Here is a 26,183-nt window from a genome sequence, read left to right on the forward strand (position 1 = left end):
CTGTCTTTTGTGATTGTCCTTTTTATTGTTTTAAGAAATACTTATGCTAAGTTTTGTAAATACCCTAAGGTGATCTTATATGTGGTGCACATAGCTGGCTCACCCCCAATTAGTCTATACAAAGCTCTCCCCTTGCTTTTCTTTAGTTTCATACACTTCTACCTGTATTTTAAAAAACAGCCATCTTAAAAAAACGACAACCCTCCCCAAATCAAAAACAAAAAATAACCCCCAAAACCCTAATACTGTAAAAGCTCTGTTATCCGGCATCCCCCGGCAATAGGGGATGCTGGATAACAAAATATGCTGGTTAATTGAGTGGCCCTGGCTGCTGCTGCTTCTGCCATGTCTGAGGCATCCCTCCACGCCCCCTGTGGCATTGCTGCCCTTTCCACCACATTGCCACCTGTCCTGCGGGCCCCATGGGACAGGGAGGCAGACCCGTATGGCCCTGCGCAGCCTGTTATGGCCCTGGGCTGTGGGGGCTCGGCAGTGCAGGCTGCTTTGCCCTAGGCTGTGGGGGCTCGGAGAAACCAGAAGTGCTGCGGTGGGCACTTCTGGTTTCGCTTTATCGTACAGGCCGGCATGCCGGTTAGTGGAGCATGCCAGCTTGTAAGATGCCAGATAGTGCTTTTACTATACCCCACATTGCCTTATACCAGATCATAGATTCATAGAAAATTAAGGTTGGATGGGACCTCAGGAGGTCATTTAGTCCCGGGGTAGGCAATTAGTTTGGGTGGAGGGCCATTTACCGAGTTTTGGCAAGTGGCCGAGGGCCATTTTGGTAGCCCTGACCCTTGACAGGTTCCCCCTGGTCACCATATTGTGACCAGAAATCCCGCCTCCTAACCCCTAACTTTTGCCACCAGAAGTCCCTCCCCTTGCCCCCAGAAATACTCCTTCAGCAAGGGGTTTTGCCATCTCAGAACCAGAAAAATACCAAATTATGTTCTAAAAATCAAACATTAATTTTAGTTCAAAAATATTTTTGTCCTGATTTACATGTTTGTGTAGTGGTACACAGAGGTGATTGCACAATAGCTTAAAATGAAGTCTTACACTTGTATATTGTGGAGGCCTTGGGTGGCATGGGGGTGGGTATAAGTTTGTGGGGGGCTGTGGATGTGTTTGTGGAGGGGTGTGGGGTGAGGGAGCATATGGGCATGTCTGGATATGTGGGGTGTGGGTGGGTGGGGGGTTTGTGGGGATGGGTGGCTGGGGTGTATGAGGTGGTGTGGGTGTGGGAGTCTGCATGTATGGCAGTTTAAGGGGGCTGTGGGTGCATGTGTATGGTGAAGTGTGCATGTGGGACTCACCCTATGAACACACACACCCCTCTGGGGTGCCCATGTGGTCCTGTGCTCCCACAGTCCAGTGATGCAGCCGAGGGCTACGTGGTGCTGGAGCAGCCAGCAGCGTCCAGGGAAGCAGTGAAAGTGGAGGTGGGAGGGGCCAGGCTGGCCTTGCTGGTGACTCCTGTTGGCTCCCCCTGGGTCCTACTGCCCCATATTCCTGTCATCTATGACAGGCAAGCAGGAGCAGATAAATAAATATACATTTTCTAAATTTTTAGGGGCCCCACAGGCCAGATAGAATGGCCTACCAGGCCATATCCAGCCCATGGGCTATATTTTGCCCACCCCAATCTAATCCAACCTCTTGTTCAAAGCAGGGCCATCCCCAACTATATCACACTATCCAAGGCTTTGTCTTCTGAGTCTTAAAAACCAATAAGGATGGAGATTCCATAACTTCTCTGGGTAGCTTGTTCTAGTGCTTTACTGTCCTCCTAGTAAGAAAGTTTTTCCTAATATCTAACCTTAACTTCTCTTGCTGAAACTTGAGACCATTGCTCCTTGTTCTGCCATCTGCCATCACTGAGAACAGTCTAGCTACATCCCCTATTGAAGCACCATTCAGGTACTTGAAGGCTGCTTTAAATCTCCCCTTAACCTTCTCTTCTCCAGAACAAATTAGCCTAATTCCCTCATCCTCTCCTCAGAAGTCATGTTCCCCAGCCTTCTAACCTTTTTTTTTGTGCACTGCACTAGATTCTCCAATTTGCCTACATCCTTTCTGTAGTGGGGGGCCCAAAACTGGACACAGTACTCCAGATGTGGCCTTACCAGTGCTGAATAGAGGGGAATAATCATTTACCTCATTCTGCTCCCAATACTCCTAGTAGTGCAGCCTGGCATGCCATTAGCCTTCTTCACTGTTGGCTCATATGCAGCTTATTGTCCACTGTAACCAACAAGTTCTATTCTGCAGAGCTGCTGCTTAGCCAGTCAGCTCCCAGCCTGTAGCAGTGAATGGAATTGTTCCATCCTAAGTGCAAGATTTTGCACTTGTTCTTATTGAACCTCATGAGATCTCATTTGGTCTTATCCTCTAGTTTGTCTGTCTCTCTCTGAATCCTAGCCCTGCCTTTCAAAGTATCTATTCCATCCAGCTTGATGTACATCTACAAACTTCTTCAGGGTGTACTCCATCCCATCTTCCAGATGTTGAGCAAAACTGGTCCCAGGACCAAACTCTATGGCCCTCCACTCAATACTGGGTGCCAACTAGACATTAGGGCTATGCGAAGCTTTGGTGGCTGATTCTACTTGGAAGAGATTTGGCCTGATTCGGCGTCCGAATCTCCAAATCTGAATCAAATTGGGAGACTAATAAAAAGGTCCGAATCAATTCAAAGCCTCTGAATCAATTTGGAGGAGACCTCAAGGAGGTTTGGAGATTTAGGCAGTCCCTGCTTGCCACTGCAGGGAGTTGGACCCAGGCTCCATGCTGGTACATGGAGGGGGGGGCTGGAGAAGCGGGGAGGAGACCATGGGGGGAATCCCACCACTTCCCATCCCCTGCTTGTTCCCCCAGCCCTCCTGAGTGCCTCCCCACACCCACCCCCTCTCCCAGCCCCATCAATGGCTGCCCTGCCCAGCCCCAGCATCCCGGCATTAAAATTAAATTAAAAAAAGCCCTGCACTCACTGGCTCCTGCCAGGTTGGGGGGGGGCGGCAATTCTCACTGCCTTCCACTTCCCTGCACTGTGTGGGGGGGCTCTGCCATGAGCCCCCATCCCCCACCTGCTCTCCGAGCCCTATCAAAGGCTGCCCCACCCTGCCCCAGCATCCTGGCATTTAAAAAATAAAAGCCATGCATTCACTGGCTGTTGCAGTAGCTGTCAAGGCTTCTGGGTGGTTGTGGCAGAGCCCCCCCCATTCAGCACAGGGCAGTGGGGGGCAGTGGGGGGAGTGGGGATCACCCCCACACATGGCAGGAGCTGGTGAGTGCAGATTTTTTTTTTTTAAGTGCTGGGACTCTGGGGCTGGGTGGGGCAGCCATTGACGGGGCTGGAAGAGCAGGCAGGGAATGAAGCCTGTTCAATTCAGAGATTCAGCTGATTTGGTGGTAGCCAAATCTCCGAATCAGATTTAGCTGAATCAATTTGGGACAGTGATTCAAATCACTGAATCATATCACCGAATAATATCATCAGCACAAAGGCAGAAAAGGATCTTGGAGTCATTATAGACTTCAAGATGAACATGGGCTGCCAATGTGGGGATGCAGTCAGGAAGGCTAATGCACCTTGTCATGCATCCACAGATGCATCACGAGCAGGTCCAAGGAAGTGATCCTCCCCATCTATGTGACACTGGTCAGACCGCAGTTGGAGTACTGCATCCCGTTCTGGGTGCCACACCTCAGGAGTGATGTGAACAACATTGAGAAGGTCCAGAGGAGGGCCACGTGCATAATCAGGGGTCAGCAGGCCACGCCCTACAAGGAGAGGCTACGGGACCTGAACCTGTTCAGCCTCCACAAGAGAAGGCTGAGAGGGCATCTGGTGGTTGTCTGTAAACTGGCCAAAGGAGACCAGTAGGCAATGGGAAAGTCCCTGTTCTCCTGAGCACTACTGGGAGTAACAAGGAATAATGGCCATAAGTTGACTGAGAGTAGATTCAGGCTAGACATCAGGAGGCACTACTTCACAGTCAGGGTGGGTAGGATCTGGAACCAACTTCCAAGGGAAGTTGTGCTCACTCCTACCCTGGGGGTCTTCAAAATGAGGCTAGATAGACACCTTTCCGGGGTCATTTGACCCAAGCATTCTTTCCTGCCCGTGGCAGGGGGTCGGACTTGACGATCTGCTCAGGTCCCTTCCGACCCTACCAACTGTGAAACTATGAAACTATTGCTTTCCCCCAAATCGACCGAATCTGAAGCGAATACTAGCTGCTTCGCACAGGCCTACCAGGCATCAAGCCATTGTTTACTACCCTTTAAGCCTGAAAATCCAGCCAGTTTTCTATCTACCTTACTGTCCATTCATCCAACCCATACTTCCTTAATTTGCTTGTGAGAATGTTGTGGGAAACTGTATGAAAAGTCTTGCTAAAGTCAAGGTATATCATGTCCACTGCTCTCCCCACATCCATAGAACCAGTCATCTTGTCATTGAAGGCAACTAGGCTCATCAGGGATGACTTTCCCTTGGTGAGTACATGCTGACTGTTCCTAACCACTTTTTTCTCCTCCGAGTGCTTAGAAATGGATTCCTTGAGGGCCTGCTCCATGATTTTTTCAGTGACTTAGGTAAACCCTGGATTTTCCTCCTTCCCTCTCTTAAAGATAGGCACTACATTTTCCCTTTTCCAGTCATCTGGAACCACTCCTAGTTGTCATGGACTTGTATACATCCAACTTGCCTAACGTCACATGTACAAGTGGCCAGACCTGTTCTTTCAGCACTGTTGGCTGCTCACCTTCTCCCCAAACTGGGCTGCCAGGTACAGTAGTCTGGGAGTTGACCTTGCTTTTGAAGACTGAGGTGAAAAAGGTGTTGCGTACTTCAGACTTTTCCTCCCCATCTGTCACTAGGTTGCCTTCCCCATTCAGTAGGAGGCCCACACTTTCCTTAATCTTTCTCTTGTTTCTGACATAAGGAAGATAGTCTCTTAACTGAGCCCTCACTTTTCTCAGAAATCAGGTTAAGCTGGCCCAGAAATTAGCTGGTCCAGAAAGGCAACAAGTTGGGTCTGCTTCAGACCATTTTGGATCAAGCATTGGAATCAAGTTCCAAAATTGAAGGGCCCTCATCAAGAATGCCCTGACAGCTGATACCTCTCTATTCTCCCAGCATGAATGTCCTTCTGAAATTTGGTGCTATATAATACTTATTAACAGTTTGTATAATGCTGCACATTACAAACCATACTTCCTGATAATAGATGACTGGAATAAGCTCATGGAGTAAAACATGTTCCTTTCAAAGAAGAGGTTATAGTATAATGGTTGGAGACTTCTAAAGACTAAGGTAACATCAGCAATACATACCTTTTAGAAGAAGTGTGTTGCTGCTAAATTAGTTTTCCAGATAGAAATAATTATGCTAAAAGCCAGGTGGCTCTAAGGCTGTCTCTACTTGACTGTGAATATTAGTTGTTGCCGCTTTACTGTACCAAAACCAAATGTTCCATGTACCCTGAGCTTTGTAAATAATTGACTCCAAAGTGGCCTTATATCTGTAAAATGTTTGGAGAAAAGCTGGCCTTTATTCTTTTCTCATCTAAAGCTGTTGCTTCTCAGTTACTTCCCGCTCTCAGATATTATAATACTCCCTGCCATCTCCTCTTACCTTTTTTAGAAAGAAATTTTAAATTCTCTCAGTCACTTTACAGCCCTCCCTCCCTCAAATTTAAATGAGCCTGCTTAAAACTTTTAAAAACTAGAATGAAAAAGCCCTCTGCAATTGTTTATAACTGCTGTGCATTCTGGCACCATGGCCTGAAAATGAATGTCAGTGAAGCTAGTAAGTTACCCTGACTCTGTCAGCCTGTCAACATCTGTTCAAGCTGCTGCCTGGATGTATACCCAGGAGAAAGAGAAGATAGGGACCCGGAGAATGAAAGAGCTTGACCAGTTTCCAGAACTGAAATTACTGTCATTATTCTAACTTTATTTGCTTGGTCTAGATTTTCAGCTTGTGTAAATTGTCATAGTGGCATTGATTTCATTTGAACTATGACAATTGACAAGAATCTGGCCCTTTCATTCATTCTATTAACTATTAATTTAAAGTTGTTCTGCTGTCCAGTTATAGGTTTCCATCCCACAATTACTGCTTGTCATGCACTTTGGGAAGCAGTTGCATTGTTTAGTGTGACTCTGAGTGCATCTAATTGTGTTTTCTTTCATTTATGTAACAGCAGCAGCAAAAATTAAAATCTAAACAGGAAAGAAAATGTTTTCATCTTAAGAATCATTGAATCAATGTCACAAGTACCAAGTAAAATCAAATTGTTACTATTTATAAATAAATTAAAAAAAAAATCAAATGAGAAGAAAATAAAGTAACTAGGAAAACAGTGATGCCTAAAACTCATCACCTTCCATTTGGAAGATGCATATATTGTGCTGCATTTGGTAAAAGAGAAGACTAAAACAATCTGAAGTGCATATCTCTAAGTAGGATGGGAACTTTGTGTTATAGCTGTGAGGGCCAACCTTTTTGCAGGCATGCTACAAATTAAGCCCCATGCTCTCCCCAGGTGCCACTCCAGTTCCCTTTTCTGCCTGTTCCGTCACTTTGCTCTCTGCTTCCTGCCCTGTGCTCCCTGTTTGATCTATTTCTGTTTCCTACTCTTTGCTGTGGGCTCCCTGCTGTGGACTCCCTGCTGCTCTGTTTTCTGCTCCTTGCCCTATCTGCTGCTGTGCTACCTGCCTCCTTTCCCCATCTGCCCTATGCCACACACAGAGGCTGCCCATGCCACTTGTGATACGTGTGCTGCACTTTGCACCCCCTGGCATTATAGCGGTGTTGCAATAGTATATTGCCAGGTGTTCAGAAACAATTGTGATTAACATAAAGTGGAAGGATAGAAATAAATAGTAAGTGAGAATCATTTCTTGTTATTTCAGGTGATACAACTATAAATGTTTAAGTTATAGTGTTTCATATGCCCTTGTTGCAAACAGAAACAATTGGGACTAAAAGTCTCTGGAAGTCAGTGGAAAAGCTCTGATTGACTTCTTGAGGTCAAAGATCAGGCCTAAAATGAACATCCCTTACTTGCACAATTTTGTTGGCATAGAGACTTCAGAAACAGAAACTGTAGCAAGTATAGGATTGAGTGGTCCCATGTCTTGTCAAAATCTTATTGCTGAAGGGGGTGCCTATTTGATGTTTTGTACTTGTGTCATGGAGAAATGAAATTCCTCTGTTAGCCTTCTGTACCAAGAAAGACCATGCTGCTTTTTAAACTCAGCATTGAGACTATTTGATGAACCTTGATGTAGGAAGTTGATGGTAAGAATCTTAAAACAGTATTGCTTTCTTTATTTACCTTGTATCTTTTTCCAGTAGACTGCTTTGGTTTCTGGATACTGCCTGTAGATCTGGGCACACTTAATTTAGTAGTTTTGCTCTCTGATGCATTGTAAAGTAGATAAGAAATTTTGCAATGATTGGGCTTGTTTTATGGGCAATGAATTTTAAAATTTCATGTATTTTCATATTTTTTTGTCATGGAAAAAAGACCTATTTTATTGTCAAGGTTATAGCCAAGTCCATATTTGAATGTTTATACCTTTTGCAGTTTTCATGCTGATTGTGCCAAATACCTTGCTTTCCATGTTTCCATCCAACACCTTTAACATAGAGAAAATCATTTCTCCCTTACACAAGATCTGCTCAAAGACAGCAGACTGAAGGAGCTGTCAGGGAGTTGGTCATGAGTGATTCTCAGTTGCTTAGTCCTGGAGTTACAGCGAGAGGCAAGACTATCCACTGACAGTCTCTTACACTTTAGGTTCATTTGAGCCATATGGAATGCTCAGTCTTTCATACTTGCTGACAACCTGACCCATGGAACTTAAATACAGATGACAGAGTTCATCTACCAGCACTTTGTTTTCTGTTACTCCAAAGTCTAGATTTTACTTGGCACTGCCTCTCTGCAAAGCTAGAAGAGCTCCTTTTATTTATTTCCAAAAATCTTTTTCCTTTGTGCTTGAGATCATAGAAGTAGTTTTTTATGCACCAAATTAGGGTTAATCTGAAATAGCAAGTGAAGACATCAACCAAGAGATTAGAGATACTTTAGAGATCATACTGCAAAACAGAGACCAGCCCTTAAGTTAGTGGCAAATGCTTAAAAGTTCCTAATTCCAAACTTACATATTTTTTAAAAAGCATTTGTACCTTATCACCATTCAAAACAATGGAATTGGAGAGGTGTCTACATGAGATGCTTCAAGCTCAGCACACTAATTCTACTGTGCATTAGCACAGTGAGCAAAACCTGTGCTAATGTGCTAAAGCACAGTGGAATTAGTCTAGTGTGCATAAACATCACAAAAAAGTGTGCGCTGGCATTAATACACAGTAGCGCCGATTATGGCACATTAAGTTAGTACCTGTAATGACAGATACTAAACTTAATGCACCATAATTATGGCACATTAATGAACCTGTAGACATGTCCTTTAACATCCAATTGATTTCAGTAGGACTTAAGCATGTACATGTTGTAAACAATGCAAAGCCCTGTTTGAAGTTATGCTGGTACTTCCTCTTGAGATATAAAATATACAGATTTTCCAGCATAGTTAGACCAATCTTCAGTGAACTTGTGTCAATGCAAATATTTCTTAATTGTTAGGTTTTTTTTTAATTTACCACCTCTCCTGTCTCCTTTCTTCCCACCCCCCAAGTTTGATACCATGATGAGAATGTCTGGCCCACTGCCTTCCAGAATCTGGTAAGATTAGACATCACTAATTATTGCTTTCTTTCGCACTTCACTCAGTGTTGCTACACTGAAAATGTCAAGTGTAATATGGTGTTGGAGAATCAGACAATATTTTTTTCCAAGACATCTGAACAACTTCTGACTAGGTTGATGAAATAATAATTGATAAAAATGTACCATCCATAGGACAACAATATCCAAAATAATAACAATGATTTTTTTAATTATGTCCTTAAGTTTAAGCCCCTAAGTATTTATTAAAGAAATTATAAGTTTTCCATCCATATTTCAAATAATCCTATAGAACTTAATAGAGAATTAGAACTCCTTTATGGAATTCTATAGGATGGTTAAAAAAACATAGAAAATCTAATTCTTTGTTACATTTTTAGTTTAATTTTAGTTTTTTGTAGAATATTGTGGTTCCATCTGTATTTAATCTTTAATTTAATGAAGGCAAAGTTCACAACAATAGCAAAATTAAAGCAATTTGTGTGATTATATGATGTCTATTGTAACCTAAAAGGCCAAATTTTCCTGAACCTGTATTCCTTGGTTATCTAAATCTCCCACTGACTACAAGATCAAGCAGTAAACCAATATGAATTACTAATTTTTACAGACAAGCATGGAAAACAATGTAACTGGAATGTTTGATAACATTCAGGAGATCACTGAGTTTTTCAATCTTACCCAGCTCTTATAAATTAATGTGGAACCAATGTCTACATTTAGCCGGAAGAAAATACTAAAGCTTTGCTAGAAAGAAACACAGCATTGTAACGCCTAATGATATGTATGAACTTTACTTGGGTAAATAAATAAAGACAGCTAATGTTATTTCTTAATTCTAGTTCGATGTAACCAATTACATATTTCACGTATGTTAGTGATGTGTCATGTCATGGAAACAAATTTACTTAGTGTGTAGTAACTGTTAATGAAGAAGTAAAACAAACATCAAACACAATCCACATTTACAATTGCAAGGTATTGTCTGGTAATAATTGGATACAGACAAGCTGATGGATAATTTTGAACAGTGGACTAAATTAACTGAATGAAAAATTAAAAGACCATTACATGAGAGAAATAGATCTTTTTGCAGGTAAGGTGGACATGGGCAAAACTTCAGGAATGCAATCAAAAATACTTTCAATTATTGTATTGTTGTATGGAATTTAAAAATAGGTAAAAAGAAATCAAATCTTTTTCTCATTGTTCATACATTCTCAAAACTGGAGTGAAATTCATACCCTACAGAAATTAATAGGATCTTGAAAATTCATTAAATAACATTGGTTTTCTGGTTCTGGAAATGGAAATAATGTCAGATCTGTGAAAAGGATAAATTCTTCTTTTTTTCATTGTATTGGTGAAAATACTTAGAAATGCCAGTGGAAAATTTCCCAATAGAAAGGTTTTACATCAGAAAACACAAATGTATTAAAAGTGAAAAATTTTGTAGAAAATATATAATATTTCACTTTAAAATAATAGAATAGAATATTCCACAAAGGTCAAAATTGAATGTTTAAATTTTCCATTTAACATAACTTTTGCTATTGAAATCTTTGTCTATTATGTTGACAAAATCATATAAAACAAGAAAACCAAAATTGCAACAACAAAAAAATGTTGATCAAACCAAAATGATTTTTCAGCTTTTGTTTTAGTGGAAATTCAGTTGAATTTGTATTATACAAAAATGTTAGTTTCATTCTGAAAAGGAAAAAATTGGAAATGATAATTTCCTACAAAACAGCAACTTTGGTTTTCACCTATGTGGAAAACTAAAAGCAGAGTCTCAATATGGAGGAGAGAAAATCAAATGCATTCACACAATGTTACTCTGAATAGGCTTGCAATTGGCAGCACCAGCCACGTCTCCATGTGTATTAATGTGCCATAATTACAGTGCTCTAAGTTAGTACCTGTACTAAATGCACCATAATCAGCGCTACTGCACAGTAGTGCTACTGTATATCTCTTAGGTGACATTTAATGTGCAGTAGACTAATTCTACTGTGCATTAGCATGGCTTTAGCCATGACATGCTAATGTGCAGTAAAATTAGTCTACTGCACTTGTAGTGTCTTGTGTAGACGCACTCAGTTACTATCAAAATAATGAGCTTGGAAGAGTGGGAAGAAGTAAATATTTGAGTAAAAAATCAAAAGATTTGGGAAAAGTTAAGTTTCAGTTTTAATTTAATTTCTGTCAGACGTGTTTTATATAATCTTTTATATTTTTCAAATACTGCAGCATGCAGTAAAAAGCTAAACTAAAACTGGAAGATACAAAGGGCCAATTAAAAGTGATGAAGCAGAGAAAAGTCTAGGGGATACCATGTAAAAATCATGAAAGCTGTAGTCAAATGAGCAACTCAAGAGACCCAACTGGGTGGCCCTTGCACCTCCTGGGTGCATTCACACATGCAGGCATATGCACTTGCAGAAGCTCAAATAGGAGCAGCACAAATTTGAGACAAGGATTTTTGCCTCAGCAAAGGCAAAAGGTGCAGGCCCCAGGTGACAGTGCAAGTGGCCCAGAGCTGCCAAAAGGCACACAGCACCTCACTGAGCCATGCCAGGCCTGGACAATGTGGCAGAAGCAGTGCTGGGTACCAAGCAGCCGGGGCTGAGCCACATTGCCCCCTGCTGCCCTGTCCTGTGTGTATGGGGGGGCTGTGCCATGAGGCCCTGAGCACTCCAATGGCTGCTGCTGCTGCCAAGGAGACCCACCCCTCCCAAGCTGCCCCACCTTGTCCCCTGCACCCTCACTAGTTTCCCTCCCCCCATCTCCAGCCCCCCCGCCCCCATCTCCTACTTACCTGGACTAGAGCCCAGGTCCAGGTTGCTGCAGCCTATATCACTGTTTGCTCTGCACAGGCAGGCAGTGTGCTGCAGCACCAGGGCAGGAGGCAGGCACAGAGATGCTCCAGCTGGCTACCAGAGTGTCTTTGTGGAGGACCGAAGCCTCCAGTTGCCTCAGGGCATGATTCTGGATTGTGCTCTGCCCTGCTTTTTTTCTGGGTTGTTTTTTTTTTGATACCTGGATCTCCAGGTATTAAATTTTGAGCGCACGCTGCATATGTTTTTTGTTCCCAGCATGCCTCTTGCCCCGTCTCAAACTGCTTTGAGACGCAGCAAGAGGCACATGTGCACTCATTTGGATGCGCCCTTTGAGCCTAATTTTTCTTAATGAGAGTGATGCATGGATTTGAGGGTAACAAGTACGCTACAGAATGTTTCCAAGAAAGTTATTTGATAGCATAGGTACAAGGTAATAGTAGTAGAAATTCTACATTCTATTACTATTTGGTGCTCAGAACTCCCATTGAAGTCACGGGGGATTATGAGGGGTTCACTAATAGGAAATCATCCAAAGGGGTACTTACCTTTTTTTTTTTCTTCAGTGAGGGAATGAAGCAAAAGCAGAAAGGATGGATTAAGAATATTAAGCAGCCCAGGTATTTTGAGCAGGAGGGCATTTTCTTAAAAGGTTTTGAACATGAAATAAAAAACATACTTCCAACATATGGTAGCAGCAAATAAATCTGCATTTTCTTACTGCATCCTTTATTTACTGCCTCACAAGATCATTGTTCTTAGGACCCCCCACCCCCACTGAGCAAACATTGCTGCCTGATAACGAAGTAGAGCTACTGTGAGCAACAGTGATCTCCTGTTGTAACAGCTGACCAACAAAGCCAACTCACAGCAGGTGGCCACCTTACAAGAATATTGTATGCACACTGAAAGTTAGCCACCTTTTGAGCAAAGTAGTGGTAACAAGAAGTGAAGCAAAGGGTAAAATAATGAAATTCTTGAGTCTGCCCTGATGAGTAGGAGTCAGGAACTGACTGCATGGCATTGAAAATATGCAGCTAAAAGAAAGTGAACTACAGCAAGTTAGGGCCAGATTCTGCCACTTTTACTCATACTGAGAATAAACACTATTCCTAAAGTGGACCTATTGATTTATCTCAGATCTAAAACTGACCTTTCTTCATGCTTCCCTTTTTACCTCTCTCTTTGCTCAATCACCTTTTTATTGTTGAAAATTGATATAATTAGGAATGGCGGAGGTACAGAATCCTAGTCGCTGGTTCACCAATCTTGTCCTGTTCTCTCCCACTTTCCCATTTGTCAATCCATACACTAACACGTTTTTTGTCTCCCATGCTGTGTTGGAGCTATGGGGTTCAGAATCAACATGTCAGTCACTGGTTTCACTGTTTAGGAGTAGCTCTTAGAAAATCATGCCAGCGATTTCTGCCTCCACACCAGTAAAATGCTAGTTTACAGGCAAAAGAACACAGGTTGGGAGAGGAGATGTTTATAAACAGTGCTGTCTAGTTATTAGTTTTGCTTATTATAAATTAACTGCTGAATCACTGATCCTGTAATTAAAAATTATTTTTGAAAATCAAAAGGCTTCTCAGACAAACTGTAGCTAGCACTTTTCACCTGTCCTGACCATTCTGTAAGATGGCAAATAAGCGGCAGAAAGGGGAAATTGTAAATAAGAGTTTGTCCTGATCTTTTCCTTCAGCTATAGACATGTAAACATACACATGGGTACTGGGGCAGGCAAGAAACAAAATCACATTACACAGAAAGTGGTGTGAATTACTGTTGAAGAAATATTTTAAAATGCTTTGGACTATAGCAGATGTTATAGCTGACTACAAGCTCTCTTCACAACTGGCAAAAACACTGAGCAACTCAGATGTCTTTGTACCCAGCTCAAACTGCAAAGGCTGAGGAATCTTGGTGACTTAAGGATTATACAGGTTCAGCGTAGAAAACCCCTTGCAGAATTGCTTTCCAATGAGCAAGGAACCAGTGTTTTGCATTATTTTTGATTCATGAGTTATATTTGGCCTGAACATAGAACCAAAGCTAAAGGAGGAGCATGATATTGCCTGCAGCATTCAACATAGTACTGCACAGAACAACGGTCAGAGCAAATGGAACTGATGAAAGAGGAACAGTCTGTGACAAGTCAGTAATAGTACGATCACTCGTAATTAAAAGTAGATATAATCACACAAAGTATGGTAGGAAAAATATTGATTTGGACTAAAACAGTTTGGCTATAAAGCTGGGACCTAACAGCAATAGTATTCCTTTCAACTCTCATAGGATCACACTGCCACAGGCAAACACTATTTGCTAGAGCACTGACATAAGAGCACATTGTGCAGTACCATCTATTCTCTAAAAGGCTGCTGCCTCTGAGATTGAGATAATTTGCATTAACAAAGTAAGAGAAGCAATGTTGTGGTGCAGTTCTCCAACATTTACAGCTGCTTCTTTATAGTAAGAAAATATATCAGGACTTGTGGTTTGTATACTGCCACACAGTATTTGTTACGTCTTTTTTTCTTTAAAAATGGAAAATAATTCTTGGGCATCTTCCCTAGTCTTGCAGAGAGATTAACAATAAGAACAGACTGACAAAGTGAAGAATTCATAACTGCAGAAGGATAGCATGGATGGGGTTGTGCTGTCACCAAAAAAAAAAGTATTGTAGTGAAACCATTGATCAAATAGCAAACATATGTAGAAGGTAGTGCCCATTTTATTGGGAGATCAAGAAATTAGCTGTGACAATTTGTGGATACATATCAAGACGTAGAGCCTGTGTAGAAAATGAGATGATTTTAAAATGGCCCAGTGAACAAAAAGATTGTTTTAAAAAGCCTGATATTAGAGCAGAATGAAACTGACAAAAAATGATTTTGTGACATTCAGTTGGCCATTTTTGTTTCTGTTTAATCCTTATGTAGCCTGACTACTACCTTTTTCTTTTTGTAAAATGTTATTAAATGATCACTTTTGTATCCAAATCCTGTGCATATTTTTAAATGAAATTTCAAATTTTTGCATTGTTTGTTATTAAACAAAACAAAACAAAACTTGTACGTTCTACTGCTTTATTTTTTCCAGTAAAAAGCCCCATACAATCCCTGAAATTTTGGAACACAATGCAAACTACTTTGGCTTTATGTCTTGCGGAATCAGATTAAATTTTTTCTGGCTCTGTCCAGTACTCATATTAAGAAATAATTGAGTACCTCAATGTTTAAACAGGGTGATGAAGAGTTAATATAAGCTGTGATCTTGGAGAGACATAAGCACAAAGTTGGTGGGATCCTAGCTGCATATGATCTGTCCTGATGATAAAAAAGAGTGGGCAAGCAGATAGGATGTAGGTAGGATGTAGATAGCTGATCACCATAAACTAGACTAGTAAGACTGATACATTTCTTGTCCACTAGGGTGATCAAAGATCTGGCCAGCATGCTAAATCTGGTCCTCAGAGCCCTATGATTTGACCTGTGGTGCTGCCTGTGGGTCTCAGACTTGCTCTGAGAACCAAATGAAGTATGTGACCTGGAGTTTTCCTGTGCAATACATGTAACCCGTGCACTGGTTCCCAGAGTTGACCCAAGCAGGGTGCGGGGCCCGGGGCAAATCAGCCCTTGAGAGGCCCTGCCCCGATCCCATGCGCCCTGGATCTGAAAAAGCTGCCGCAGCCAGCAGCACTGTTGGTGCCCGGTGGGGGCAGGGTAGCCAGCGGCTGGATGCTGCTGCTGTACCCGGCTCCATGGGGACCTCCAAAGCACGGGGCCCAGGGCGGTCACCACGATTCTCCCTTCTAGGGATGGCCCTGCTGACTCCACTGCACTGTGCACTGCATGGAGCTTGCACCGGACTGGCTGCACTCACTGTGTGCAGAGCATAGGCCATTCACTGCATGCACTGTATGGGACTCATCCAAGGCATGCAGCATGCAGAGCTGGTCTGGGGCACATGCTGCATACAGCACCCATACTGGGCCAATGTGCTGGATGATTTTGGTATCCCTGATGTAGACCCTAACAGCTTTGCGAGTTGCAGGGATTAAATCTTGGGTTCATTTAAGTCCATGGGAATTTTGTCATTGTCTTGAGTAGGGCCAGAGTTTTTCCGTAAGTTAGCAGTTACTGAAAAAGGCTAGCATTTCCTACTGCCCTAGAATACATTCAAATCAGTGATGGTGAGGTGAAGAAACTCCTTAACACATAGCCCAATCTTATGAGTATCCTGGTTTCTGAAATTTCACTGACAGATATAAATAACCATTCAGAATTTCACATGATTATCTACTGTATTTCCATTTATATTGCAGCTCTATATATTATATTTTAGTGCACTGTCCCCCAAAAAGAAAGATGTACATATTTTTAAAGAGAGATAAGCAGTTTAAAGGAGACAACGGTGTAATTTTGTATTCTATATGTGATCTGTTTTGTAAATAAATTTGCATAAAAATATCTAGCCCTAGATGTCAAAGTTCTATTTTATCTTTAATTCAGATGCTCGAGAAATATAAATTATTTTTACAGCTAAATAAAAGCTATACAAAGCTGCCAGGAAAGAATAATGAGACACACGTTGTGCCATGCAGCCATGATAAATCCAGCAGCACCATGGTTACAGTCAAAATGTAAGGCCACCAGCAACTAGGGAATATCAGAGCATATAGATTTCTTTGACTAGCTTTAGCAAACTAATCTTAACTGGGGAAGCATGTCACATATGACATTAGGTCAGCAACAGAAAATATTTACCTACAAGATAGACAGGCACCTAATATAAGAAGGAACTGTGAGTGTTTATAGTGAGTTTTTATCATGGAATAAAAGCATCAGTGTTTGTTGGGCCATACTTTGCCTGAGTGTGCATGTTTTATAGAAATAGGGAGATCAGCATTCTTGTAGCATGCTATGGTTTACAATTGCTGCTGATGGGAATACTAATGTTAGGATACACAGCTTACAGAATATGAAGTGATCTTGGGGATGGCATCAATGACATGCTTTAATTTAATTTTCTCTACTTTTGGGGCCTCCGTCTAACTTTAGAGGCAAACTGTGGAGTGAAAAGGTTCAGTTGTATCCCCTGTAGTTCTTATGGTGGAAAGTTCATTTTTACATTAAAAAATACATACATAATTAAAGTGAAACCTATTTGTATTGTGTCCTGCCTTCCCATACATATAGATCAATTCAAAGTAACTCCATTAACTTCAGTGGAATTCTGGATTGACACTTGCATAACAGATTAATATTTGGCCCTCCCTGTAAATTATCACTAGAAATGGTCATTAAAGTCAAAAGATGAATAGATTATTATGAGGAAAGAGGGCTTAAGTAACTTCAGCTGACACATTATTAAAAGAGAAATATTAGTGTCCAAAGAAAAGTGTATTGGACAGAGCAGGAAGAAAACTCACTGAGTGGAAAGTTTAAAGAGCTAATTACAAGGATATAAGCAAAAGCAAAATTTGACCTGAGACTTATTTCATTTCCATGATTCAATGTAATTGCAGCAAATACACAGATAGAACTGCACATTCACTGAGCTATACTCTAATTACATTTTCCTAAGTACAGCTCCCTCTCTGATGTGACATTCTTTAGTTGATGCAAGTATCCTAAGATGCCTAGTTCATACAAAGTCCATACAATAAAATAAAGCCTAGATGTACAACAACACTGAGTTTTTATGGTTCCTTGCTCATCCTGCCCTGGTGTTGCAATGCTGCCTTAATTACTCATAAATTCAGCATTCAGGTTAAGCAGTTTGAGAAATGTGGAACCCGTGGAACTCTGCAAATTAAAGAGGCTTTGCCACAGGAATACAACAGCAGCAGCTAAAAGGACTGATTAATCAGTGCAATCACAATGCCTCTGGAGCTGCATCTACACAAGCAGCTCACTGTAGTGTCATTTAGCAAGTACTAGATGACTGTGCAGTAACCAGTGATACTGTGCAGTCCCATTGCCACACAGTTATTTTTAGCTGCTACTGTGCAGTAGCATCAGCATCACAGTTTGTGCCCAGCGATGCTACATCATTGTAGTAATGAGCTACACTACAGTAGCTCATTGCTACAGTAAAGTAGGATCTCATGTAGACATGCCCTGGGAGTGGGAAACTTACATGGGATGTTTGGAAGGAAGTGGTCACACAGCATGTCTATCTCTCAGTAGCTTTGGGGCTGTGTGATGTCTTTGAAGCTATAGAAACATATATGCAGTTCCTTGCTATTTTTGCTTCCTTTAGTCTTTTAGACTAAGTACAGACAGCCAAAAAACCTGAGGCTGAATCAATTCAATCTTCACAGGTTAGTTTAAGTTGCATACATTGAACTGATAAGCAAATGAATAGACATTAACTTTTGATTTGGAAATGCAGCCACATGCCTGCAGTGGCCCAGACCAGAAGCCAGGGAGCACAAGAGCACACCTCCCTGCTGGGCTGGAGCAGACAGCTTGAGTGAAGGCTTGCCCGCTCACTATGCAAGGGGGTGGGGGTGAGGGTGGGACTTCGGGAGAGGTAGAAAGCATGTTGGGATGCTGGGGGACTGAGAGTTAACTGGAATCTGAAGGGGGTCTGGAACAGAAATTCAATAAATCAATTTAACCTAAGTCAGTTAAGTCTGATACTGTGCCCATCAAAGCTTATCTTAAATCAGTTTGGGCCATTTTGAAAGTGGTTTATGTGCACTGAACTTCTATTGTGTTACAGATTTGAACTGGTTGAACCACTTATATCGGCTTATGTGTAATTTCTGTCCCTAGCCTTAATATTGCTGGTCACTCTAATGTGATCAACAACTGGTCTGCATTCTTCCTATGGCTTTCTGACTCCTTAAGCATTAACACTCCTTTGAAATCAATAATAATACCTGAATTCACTAGTCTCTTAGTGCCTTGTTACATGTTACTCTGCGAGCCTCACAAATGTTGATTGGTGTTAGTGCTAACTTGAGTTTGGAGTAGTCACAGGTTCAGGCCAATAAGGGCCTGGAGGACCGAAAGGTAAGAAATCCACCCCCTTCCATTCTGGGCTTCCCTTATGCCCCCCGGCCCCCCCTCTGGCCCTCAGGGTCCCCCTCCCCCCGCTTACTTGTGGCTGCCAGCACTGTCTGTCCTGGGGCAGGGAGAATTAACCTGCTCACCAAGCCACTGTTGCTGCTGTTCTTCTCTGGCTGAACCTGGCCCAGAGAGCAGCAGGAGCTCCTGGACAGGCAGGTTAACCCTTCCCTGCCTGCTCCCCTGGGCAGCCACAAGTAAGGGAGAGGGAGCAGGGGAAAGTGAGTGGGGATCTGGGATGCTGGGGGGGGGAGGGGCAGCAGGTGAAGGGGGCTGAATACAGGCCGGCAGGGAAGGCAGGGAAGGGGAAGTGGTGACACCACCATGTCAGCTTGAGTGGCTATGTTATGAAGTGCTCACACCACCATGTCAGCTTGAGTGGCTATGTTAGTGTACATGAACTGGGTAAAGTGGATCAGAGAGAAACCTGCCTTGGAGTAGTGTAACTTTAAACTGCCTAAATGGTGCTTACTAAAGTTTGTAGTTTCAGGTATTAGTGTGGACAATCCAGGCATTAAGAGCTCCAGGAGCAGCCTAAAGTTAACATCTAACAAGGTCCTAAGGTTCTGGACGATAGCTCTCACATGGGTTAATGCTAATGCTACCCACCTTCTCTGCTTGCTTTCAGGCACTTACTTTATTGATGGATAATGATGGTGTGTACAACAGAGGGACACTAATCATGAAGAAGAGGAGGAGGAGGAAGAAAGAATTGTTTTCATGTACAAAAGGTAAGACTACCTTGTTGTTTTTGCTGTGGAGGCACTCAAAGGCTCTCTATGGAGACTGGGGTTCCATTGTTCTAGATACTGTGAAAGTACATATGACAACACAACACCTGTCCTCAAGAGTTCATCTGTATTCACATTCACACAGGTGATAAAAAGATAATTGGAAAAATATTCTCTACATACTTTTCTCACCACGCTCCGAGGAAGGGCTTTTGAATGCCTTGTATTTGCTGTCTTCTTTTTTTACCCAGTCCCAGCTTTTAAAACTTTAATTAAGTAGGGACAAATATTGTTCAAACAATATTAAGGTTACATTAACAGTCAAATTCTACTATAACATACTTAGAGAAGCATTATGGCAGTGTGCTGAAACTTCAGAAGGTTCCAAGGCACTTTGACCCGCATTAACTTCTAGTATTTAGGTCAGGGATTATGGATGCTGCTTGTGACCTAGCCCCTAGTGTGGGCCTCCTCTCCCTTACACCTCTCCCCTGGCAATCCATAGAGACTGTAAAGCAGCGGTTGGCAATCCCTGGTATGCATGCCAGGGCATGGCACAGGAGGCTATTATACTTGGCACATTATATCTGGCCTGGACTGTGGGCAGATGTTGCTGGCTATGGAGCCTGGGCTGCTCACAGCAGGCAATGGAGAGGCTGCAAGCCCTGCTGCAAGAAACTCAGGCTCTGTGGTGGGCAGCAGCTGCCCAGAGCCTGGGCTGGATGTGGCATGCAGCCGGGAGGTCCATGACTGGTGCACCGGGGTCCAGAGCCCTGGCCTGGCTCTGTGGTGGCAGCAGCTGAACATGCACCTCAGGGCAGACAGTGGGAAATGGGTGGGGGGCAGCACAGCTAGCACTCCCCACTCTTCTTCCTTCATCCTTCCCTGTGCTCCATCAGCAGCAGCTCTGGCTCCCAGGAGTCTCCACCCCTCCCTATCCCTCCCTCCCCCATCAGCTTGTTGCTGGTGGTGGCTGCATGCAGGCCTCCTGGAAGACACTGGGGAAGACATCAGGCCTGTGCTGCCTTAATGAGGATTGGACCCTTTGCAGCTCCCCTGCCATCCACCCCTGGCATGCCAACATCTTCCAAGTTGAGGTTGCATGGTTTTTGGCACTCAACCCAAAAACATTGCAGATCCCTGATGTGAGCCCTGGGCCCCCCAGGGCTCCCCAAGAGAACCCCAGGACACGTGAGGAGCCCCAGCCTACCCAGAGGTAATCAAGGGCCCATGGTGGGAGGGATGTAGCCCAGCTACAGGGAGGCAGCTGAGAGGAACCAAGGAAGGTCATGCCCGCGCCCCCCCCCAGGCTCTTACTTCACCCAGGCCCCCAGGGAGCCACGCGACTAGAGCTGTGTGAATAGGATGCACAAACAGGTGCACTTCTGGGCCCAGTGTGTGAGTTAGTGCTGGCTGATGACAACATCCTGAGGGACAGCCAGCACGGGTTTGTTATGGGTAGGTCTTGCCTGACCAATCTCATCGCCTTCTATGACCAGGTGACATATCACCTGGACAAGGGAGAAGAGATTGACATCATATATCTGGACTTTAAAAAAGCCTTTCATCTGGTGTCCCACGATCTCCTCTTGGAAAAATTGGCCAACTGTGTCCTCAGCTACATCACAGTCTGATGGCTGGGGAATTAGCTCCAAGGCTGGATTCAGAGCGTGGTGGTTGATGGAAGTGAATCATCATGGTGCTCCATGACTGGTAGTGTCCCCCAAGGCTCCATCCTTGGACCTAGCGCACTGCGCAGGCGCACGGCGACCCGGCCGACCCCGCCCCCTCGGCCTCCGCCGCACTGCGCAGGCGCTGGGGCGCCCGCGCCGCCTCTGCGCCTGCGTGCCCTCTTCCCTGGCGGGAGGAGAAGTGAGGTCACAGGGGGGGCGGAAGTGCTGCTAGCGAGGCATTGTGGGAGGCGAGGCGGTGTCTCGCCTTGTGTACCATAGAGACGTGGCTGGCTCCCCCCCCCGGGGGGGGGGGGGGGGAACCCCACGGCATGCTTATAGGCCTGACAGTGCTATGCTTGCTAGCACCATGGCCGAAAGAGACTTGGGGGTCATGATTGACCACAAGATGAACATGAGCCACCAGTGTGATGTCACAGCTGATAAAGCAAACCAAACTCTGGGTTGCCTCCATAGATGCTTCTCAAGTAAACCCCAGGATGTCATCCTCCCACTGTACTTGGCCTTGGTGAGCCCACAGCTAGAGTACTGCATCCAATTCTGGGCTCCACAATTCAAGAAGGACATGGAGAAGCTTGAGAGAGTCCGGAGAAGAGCCACGCACATGATCAGAGGGCAGGAGAATAGACCTTATGAAGATAGGCTAAGAGCCATGGGACTCTTCAGTCTGGAAAAGCACAGGCTCAGGGGTGACCTGGCAGCAGCCTATAAGTACACAAGGGGTGTTCATCAGGATCTGGGGGAATGTCTGTTCACCAGAGCGCCCCAAGGGATGACCAGGTCCAACAGTCACAAACTCCTCCGTGACCCTTTTAGGCTGAACATAAGGAAAAACTTCTTTACTGTCTGAGCCCCCAACGCCTGGAATAGGCTCCCTCCAGAGGCAGTGCAAGCAACTACTCTGGACTCCTTTAAGAAGCATTTAGATGCTTATCTTGCTGGGCTCCTGTAACCCTAGCTGACTTCCTGCCCTTGGGGCAGGGGGCTGGACTTGATGATCTCCCAAAGTCCCTTCCTGCCCTAATGTCTATGAAATCTATTAAATAAAGAGACTAGATAGACCAGGCAGGTGCTAGGACCCTGAGGATGCCTCTCCTGCTGCAGCAGGGAGAACAAACTGAAAGTGTCAGTGAGGAGGAGCCTGGTGATGCCTCCTCTTCTGCTGTGGCTGGAGCATGCTGCTGATTCCCTGAGCTGCCAAGGGCCAGATCCATAGGACTGATTGCTGACTCCTGATTCAGGGCCCTCAGCAATTTGCAGGGTTGAACTGAACCTCAGTTTAGCAAAGCATATATGCAACTGTTGTTAGGGATAGGGATAGATTTAGCCACAGGTTTAAAGTTAAGACTTAAATTCTTTGCTGAATCCAGGCACTCAGCTTTTATCATTAAGTACTTGAGTAGTGCTGGTGCCTCACTTTTCACTTCAAAATGTGAAAAGCATTACTTAAAAGAAAGAAAAGTGTTGTTTTGGAGTCATAATAGTGTGGAGCTGTGAGAGCAGTAAACTCCCTGCTCTTTTACAACTCGATATTTATTATGCCCAATAACTTAAAGGGAACCAGATAATATAATTTAGAAACATCTAAAAGAGAGAAAAAATCATTCTCAGCAGACAGCTCATATGACAAGTTTCTGCCCAGAGTGAATTTTTATGCTTGAGTTATAAACCCTTGAAAAATGGGGATCCTAATGCGAACGCTGACATAGCTTTAACTAAAGCAGCTCTAGTAAGTGCTGCTATAATTATTTGCTCATTAATTACAAATTTTGCAAGACATGAGAGTAACACAAATTGGAAAATAGGAATAATTATCAGTAATAATGCCACAGAAGCTGGACACATTGAAAGTATCTTCCTCTTTAAATTTAATAATAGCAAGACAGCTAGGAAATTAATAAGAAATACATAATTGAAAATTAACCTTGCAAATCTGCTGTTAATAAACCATGGTACTCTTGCATTACAATAATTTTACAGAGCCCTTAATTTGCATTTGAAGTACTATCCCAGGTAATACTTTGTGTGTTTAGAACAATCTGTAGGTGTTTGGGTTTTCAAGTAAAGTGTAGAGGGTGGATTTTAGCACAGGTGAAGGTTTTGGACCAGGGAATAATGTATATGCTATGTATTTAAAGGCCTGAGGCTACGCATTTTTAGAGCCAGAATGACAGGCAACTAAAAGTACAATGGTGATCTTGTGCCTGCAGTTATGCCTGAATGCTGTTTTGTTATTGTTGAATTACAGCATTGTAATGCATGGTGCTTCACTCTCATTTTGTTTCACATTTGAGTAAATATTCCAGTTTTGATGATATTGCACTATTTTTTACTATTTTGTTGGCACTTTCCTGGAAAGTGGATTCAGTCACCTAGTGACACTTGTGACTATTCAGTGAGCTAGTGAGATATATGTAGCACACAGCCTTCAAAGTGTTAGGCTACAGGGGATGTCTTCATCCTGGTATTTAGGGAGGCCATTTAGTCTATTGGACTAAGCGCAGAGCTGGCACCTTAAGACCTCATAGGCCAGCTTCTCAATTAGTGTAAATCAGCATAACACTTCTGGTTTAATGAAAACACACTAATTTACATTAACTAAATACTCACCTCAGTAAATACCACAAATATTCAGCTCTGGCAGGGTTTTTCTGTTTCAACAAGTGTAAAATAATACTTGCCTAGCTCCATATTATGGCTGTTGATGATTGATTGATTGTTTGTAAATATAGCACCACTGCTATGTACATTATATAGTATGTGTAACACATTATTTGATTGGTTTTATATATGGATATAACAACTAAATAGTATTGCCTTTTATTCTCAAATTTAAACTACTGGCCATCTTGAATTTTGTTCTATGCCCTTTCCTTATAACAAACTTTATAAATATTGTATTTTGCTATTCCCTAGTATATATCCACAATGAATGTGTACATGTATAGCACGTAGATTTATGCAGGATTTCAGAACTGGGCATAGAAAATGGATTTTAAAAATTTATACAGAAACATATAGCATTGAGCATCATAGAAGAACATAGTCCATAGACAAATGGGTTAAGTGTACTCTCAGACAAGGGCTTCTGCATCATTCCAATGCCCTCCTGGACTGCAGATAAAATGTTGGCTTCATTGTCCAAACCCACAAATCCTAGGAAGAGGCCATTAGGGGTCAGCAATTCAGCTGTTTGTCTGTTCATTGTATGTAAGAGGTTAGCAGCAGTGTGCTTTTTGTCCAGAGCCAGCAAAAGCAAGAACAGCTTGTTTCTGAGAACTCTATGGATCCCCTGGTAGTGACAGAGGAAGGGGTTCTGAAAGAAACCTAGAAAGCAGTCACTGTCATTTAGTCTTTGATTTGACCTTCTGTCGTTTATCTGTTATCTACATTGCTGACCATACAGTATAACTTATGGCCTTTTGTCATTTCCTTCCATGACACTATGCCTAGTTCAGAGACTCCATCAGTGAAGACATGTTTTTGTATTGGCATGTTATACATAGGCGTAGTGCTGACTGCACTATAACAACAACAACAACAAAACACTGCACAAGAATAAGTTTCAACTCATAATGTCCCAGTAGGGTAGGTACCTGTGGAGCTGTGAAAAGCTCAGTGGCTGCAGTTCATAGGAGGACTGAGGGCATTTTGTTTTTGGTTGGCCTGTGTTCTCACCCCCAGAGCTTCTCTTTGAAATCTGAACCTGAACATTCAAAGTGAAAGTTAACCATAAATGCCAAGTTTTTCCTGGTTGGAGTCCAAAACCATACAACACCATCAAACCAGCAGGTAAGAGTATATTTGCATGCAACTTGGTTCCAGTTCATCCGCCTCACTGCAAGTGGGCCTGGTTTTAAGAAGCATAATTAAATCCCAAATGAGGCGAGTTTTGTTTGGTCTAAGGAATTTCATTTTTAACATTTGCACACCAAAATATTTGTGCCAAAGCTGAATCCTGGGCAGGACTGGAATCTGTTGGACTGGAAATACCAGAACCTTCAGTTGGTTTCAGGCCTCTCCCGCAATTAGAGGCAGCTTCCCTATGGATCTCTTCAGGGAGTTGGAGACTGTCTGATTTTTGCGCCTTGCCATGACAGAACTGTTGAAATTCCTGCATTTGTCCATCTGATACCAGCCCTACTAGGGAGAAGGATCTTCCCCTGAATCAAAGTGAGAGAATATGAAAGCTTTGAACCAAGAGAAGCAGAGAGGCTACATGCTAACTGCTCTCCCAAGAAGCAAGTGGGCAGAAGGAAACAGGGAATAAGCAGAGACCTAAGTCTGAACTCCCTTATTGCTGAGGAACAGAGTATGTTGCACAAAAATGCCTTCCTCCCTGAAATAGGGGAGCTCCAGGAGGAACTGTGCCAATGAATGATGTGTCTGAGACCCAAAATGTCTCAGTGCGCCCCTTGACTGTTGTGGACATACATAGTGTTCCTTATCCAAGCAAGTGCCTAAATGCAAAATCTAGCTGCAAGTAAACAATTTTTAAGAGACCAAGGTCCCAAAGAGCCTGATTCTGAGAAGTGCTAAGAACCCACAATTCCACTTGGCTTTAAACATGCTAATAGCACTTCTGTCTCTCTCACTATAGTATATTAACTTTTTAAACCTGCCATCTTAATTCATTGATATGCATTTTTAAAACACTAAAAAGCAACTGATAATTCAAAGTGTGATACAGGGTAAAAAATGTTAATACCTTTAATCGATTGACGCTAATTAATAGAAACTGAACACTGTTCACAACCTTAGCAAAATACTAATGGTGACATCACTGAGTCTGGGGTCTGCCAACCTGAGTTACAGTACTGGAATGACAATGGAATGATTTAACTGTTATGATCTAATTTAATATTTCATACTTAAAATGCAGTCTAACCTGTAATTCAGGTTTATGTGAAATGCATATTGTAGAATCACCTTAGAAAAGATTCTGACACAGAAACTTTGCAATTAAAGGAAATGTTCATGAAAGACACCCTTACCATAACTTCTTAAGGTTGATGGAAATCCTTTTCGAATGAAAATTACTGTTGAATAGCTTTTATTATAAAAGGGA

At 42.8% G+C, this 26,183-nt stretch overlaps 1 long non-coding RNA gene across 5 annotated transcripts in view; it reads left to right on the forward strand.

Moving 5' to 3' along the window:
- The window catches only part of LOC112550824, a 203,917-nt gene that overhangs the window by 116,018 nt on the left and 61,716 nt on the right, over positions 1 to 26,183 (forward strand). For 4 of the 5 annotated variants that reach the window (XR_003094852.1, XR_003094849.1, XR_003094853.1 and 1 more), the window contains exons 6-7: positions 8,722 to 8,768; positions 19,322 to 19,424. This is a non-coding gene — a long non-coding RNA (uncharacterized LOC112550824). The remainder of the gene's footprint in view (positions 1 to 8,721; positions 8,769 to 19,321; positions 19,425 to 26,183) is intronic. The other variant, XR_003094851.1, reaches the window with a different exon arrangement.

Source organism: Alligator sinensis, unplaced genomic scaffold (assembly GCF_000455745.1).
Source record: "Alligator sinensis unplaced genomic scaffold, ASM45574v1 scaffold666_1, whole genome shotgun sequence".
Classification (NCBI taxonomy): Eukaryota; Metazoa; Chordata; order Crocodylia; family Alligatoridae; genus Alligator; species Alligator sinensis.